The sequence below is a fragment of the Equus quagga genome, chromosome 16 (genome assembly GCF_021613505.1).
Source record: "Equus quagga isolate Etosha38 chromosome 16, UCLA_HA_Equagga_1.0, whole genome shotgun sequence".
NCBI lineage: Eukaryota > Metazoa > Chordata > Mammalia > Perissodactyla > Equidae > Equus > Equus quagga.
The window spans coordinates 2,027,607-2,032,028 of record NC_060282.1 but is presented as its reverse complement, the minus strand read 5'-3'; the positions used below and the strand labels follow the sequence as shown (position 1 = coordinate 2,032,028).

At 52.7% G+C, this 4,422-nt stretch overlaps 1 long non-coding RNA gene across 1 annotated transcript in view; it reads left to right on the top strand.

Annotated features, from left to right (window-relative positions):
• LOC124227704 (uncharacterized) overlaps window positions 1-3,986 on the top strand; it is an 11,882-nt gene extending 7,896 nt beyond the window's left edge. Inside the window, exons 2-3 of the long non-coding RNA XR_006885521.1 lie at window positions 2,119-2,223; window positions 3,404-3,986. This is a non-coding gene — a long non-coding RNA (uncharacterized LOC124227704). The remainder of the gene's footprint in view (window positions 1-2,118; window positions 2,224-3,403) is intronic.
• Window positions 3,987-4,422: the final 436 nt, after the last annotated feature.

Genomic DNA, 4,422 nt, shown 5'->3' with positions numbered 1-4,422 from the left:
CTGCTCACACTCTGAGCCCTGACCCTGCTCACACTCTGAGCCCTGACTGGCCCCGGCCATAGAGATTGGCAGCAGTTTTAGTCTTTGGACCTATGGCCAGAGTGTGGGGGAAGCTAAGACGGTCCAGTTTCTGGGGGCAGACTGCCTCATGAAGGGCTTAAACAGCAGCGGAGGGATCAGGCTGGCTGGACTCTTTAAGCTCTCTTATGAGCAGGAAGTTTGGTGTTCTGAGTTGTTCTGGCACCTGCCCTTGCTTAGTCTTGCCTCTTCCCTCCCTTCCTTCCCATTCAGAGCCTGGCCGCCGTGCCTTGGCGCTGCTGCCTTCTGTTTTCCTTTAGCAGGGAGACAATCAGCTTCTCTATACTCAGTTTCAAGTGCTCTATACTGACCACCGAGACTGAGGGATCCCAGTCTCAGGGTCTGGGGTTCTGAGTGTGCACACAGCAGCACAATGAGCTGCTGGCTGGGACACGTCGCAGCTGGCCTCTCCTTGAGCCTTCCTGGCTCCTTTAAGAGGAGGAACTTGGGAGAAGGAGGACAGGGTTAATTCACTCCGGGTCCCTGGGTGGGCCAGCTGCTCCACTTCCAACTTGTCTGGGCAGCAAGGAGCCAGGATGTAGGGACGCCCGTGTTCCTGAGCGTGGGCAGCTGGTATTTTCTAGGAGCAAGAAGGTGGCAAACTGGATAAACAAGGGTGTCCCAGCTGCCAACATCCTGCAGGGCCCACCTGTGACAGCCCAGCCTGCCCTCCCCTGCAGGTTGGGGCTGAGCCATGGGTGGGGCCTCACAGCCAGGTCTCCAGAGGAGGGGCTCTGGAGGTGGGCCAGGAAGGGTGAGTAGAAGCTCACCAGCCAGAGCAGGGGCCAAGGGGAATGGGCAAGCCATCTTAGGGAACATCTGCGTGGGAGTGGCTCCCTCTCTGAGCATAGGGCCCTTGGGTTCTGTTCCAGCAACGCGTCATGGAAATTTTGGCACACCCTGGGCAGAGCCTGGCCATGGAATTTCATGCTCCGTTATCCTGTTTAATGCAGTACCAAGGGATGGAATGTCACAGGCACGCTCTTGCTCTCCAGTGTCCAGCTCCCTCTAGCACCATCTCCTGGCAAAGCAGAAATGTGGCGGGCAGAGTTGCTGCCCAAAGCTGGGCAGAGGATGGGCGTGGACCTGAGCCTATAACTTCACCACCAGCACCCACTCCTGCAGTCTAGGTGACGAACTCTCGGACTCCTTCAAGCCACAGGAAGCAGAGTGGGCTGATGCTCCAGCCAAGAACTGGGACCTCCTCAAAGGGGCAACTTGGGCCTGGCCAACATCTCACAATGGCTCTGGGGCCTTCAGGAGCATCCTCCCTCCCCCGCTGCCTGCACTTGGAGAGGCTGGGCTGCTCCTGCTTCCTCCCATTTCCTCCCGGCATCTCCCCAATAATCCTTACACACAATATCGTGTCTTGGCGCCTGGCGTGAACTCACACCAAGTATGCTCCAAGCACTTCACACCTGGGGGGCTGTCCCATCCCAATTCCAGCCCCCACCCTATCCCCCTCTGCACTGCACTGCTTCTCCTGTCACACTCACCCACGCATGCTCATGAAATATCACACATGCGTGCACACACTCACACATTTGCATACACACACTCCCCCCACTCACACACAGTCTTACACACAAGCACATACACACGTTCTCACATGCTCTCACATACGCTCACACTGACACAATCTCACACATCACACACACATGCGTGTGCACCAGTCCTGACTGCACCAGGCTCGGTCCAGCCTCGGACTTGGTCATGGTGTCACTTAGCGGCGTGACTGTGCCCTGTCTCCCCTCCCGTCTTTCTCCTTCACAGCTGGTGGAAACAGCATGGGCAGGTGGGGGCGGGGGAAGGGGGCCTTCCTTCAGGGGGTTGGGGGAGGGCAGGATGGGAGAGCAGAGTGCGAGGTCCAGGAGCCCAGAGGTGGCTTGGGTCCCTTCCCCGCAGTGGCGGCACTGTGTCAGGGAGGCCCCGGCTTCGGGGTCCGCAGACCGGTTGATTCAGTCTTGTCTGGGTGGCCTTCTCCTTCCATAGCCTTAAACGCTTTGTCAGTGAGATGATGGTAATGGTTCTCCTCCCCAGGGTGTCCTGAGAATCAAAGGACCGTGTGTGGAAAATGTTTGGCAGAGTCCTTGGACCAAAGCGCAGCCAGAAATAGACAACAACGTTGATGGTGTAGAGGAGGGGGTGACTTTGGGGACTCCCAAGGGTGGTGCTTACCTCGAGTCATCTGAGAAGACAGAGCTGGGAGAGGGGACAGGTTGCAGAGGGGTCTGGGAGGGTCCTGTGCAGCGGGTGAAGGGACCTCAGAAAGCTTCTCAGTTCCAGAGAGTGAAGCCACTGGCAAGGCGTGGGGCATGGTGGCTCCAGGGCCACCCTGCCCCCTGGACTGAGGAGAGCAGGGGTCAGCAGAGGCCATGCTGCTTGGGGCCCCTGGGCCTTCTCTGCTGGGTCAGACCTTGAGCTCATGCCCCTTTGCCAAGTAGGAAAGGGTCTTGGTGGGGGCTGAAATGGCCGAGTGGGTGCAGGATGACCACCTGTCCTTCCCCAGTGTGGAGGGTGCCAGCAGGGGAGGCTTTGAAGGAGCTTGTGTCCCCAGTGCGGCCCAGAAGCTCTCTGTCCCCAAAGCTCTGCGCAGAACAGCTTAGGTGTCCTCTCAGCCCATGAGGGAAAAGCCGAGTGGATTTTCTGTGGGCACAACTCCATGACTTCAGGAGCCCATCCCTCATGTCATCCTCCACCCCATGCTGTCCTGTGTGCACCTCCACTGGGTCCACTCTGTGGAAAGGAAGGGCCTTCCTGTGCCTGCAGTGCCCAGCTTGGGACCTGCCACCCAGAGGGCCCTGTGTTGCTCACGGAGCCCAGAATCCTCAGGGGGGGTGGGGTGGGAGGGCTGCAAGGCATCCTGACCCCTGAGGAGAGTGGAAACGTCATGAAGATTGTGACCTTAATGCATTAATTGGAAGGACTGTTGGGTCAAGGGTTAGGAGGGTAGAGGCCAGTTAAAACAAAAAGAGATAATGTAGAGGGGATAGTGAGAGAGAGAAAGGGGAAAAGAAGAGGAAAGTAGAGACACGAGGGCAGAGGGGGAAACCAGCACCACTCGGGGTGTGCTGGAAAGTGTTTAACAAGCAGCTCACAGAAAAATGAGACATCTGTATACGTACATAAAGTTACTACGGGTTGTAATCACATAAAGGATGTGTAGTGGCAATTTACAAGTAACGATGAAATACACAATACTCTTAATTGTAAATTCCACATGGCCGACTGATTCTCCCAGAATGCCTTTGTTGACTTTTCTTGCATCCACAGTGAAGCATCCGTTCTGATGTGAGTGCTGATTGTATTTGTGTTTGTATTAAAGAGTCAGAGAAGAGTGAAACAGCAAAGATGGCGGATTTTGGAATGGTGAACATCATTCCTCAATGATGTAAGTGAATCCTTGCAGAATAGATAATATTTTTCAAATTCTGAGAGAATATTTCCTCAAAATTTTGTGTTATTGACACTGTAACAGCTACAGACAACACAATTCTGCATTATTAGCATTTTCTCTTTCATTTTTTTAAGTCTAAATAATAAACAAAACGATAAATCAAGACCTTATTTTGCATTTGCCGATTTCTGTGGTGTAAATCCTTCCATCACAGCTGATTTCTTGCTCCCACTGTAACATCACTGAATGTGGAGCTGGGAAGATATGCAGAGTATCTCACCATTACACAGCATTTCCACCGTAAACATACGATGGACAAAAATAACCTTAAGAAAATAGACGATGATAAAATAATCAGAAGTGGTAAGTTTTGAGTATTGCCTTTGTTTTAATATAATTTGTTTAATTGTAAGTTGATATAATTTAACTTTAAATAATGACTGTCCTTAACGAAGTCTCCCAAAATTCCTGAAAATTGAAAAATTGGCTCCCATGAGCACATCACTGCTGTCATTCCCGTGGGGGAAGAGGGAGGAGAGGCAGAGAGTGAGGGGAAGCTGGGAAAAAGGGAAGAAAAGATGTGTAGAGAGAGAAAGTGATGTGGGAGAAAGGCAGAGGAAAGCCTGGGGGGGATTAGGTAACCTGGAGGCAAGCCCTGTGGTCCTCGAGCCAGCTAGGATTCTCACCCATCAGGATTGTTACCCACCATCCTCTGTGATCACAGCACAGAAATGGCTGCCTTCTCATCCTCAGAGGGTCCTACTATGAGGACTCCCCAAAACAAGTTCTGGGTTTCTGGATGGTTCCTTGAGATTCATCCAGACTGTTGTATGTATCAATAGTTGGTTCCTTTCTATTGCTGAGAAGTATTCCATGATGTGGATGGACCACAGTTTGTTTAACTACTTGCCCATTGAAGGGCATCCAGGTTGTTTCCAGTTGTTGGC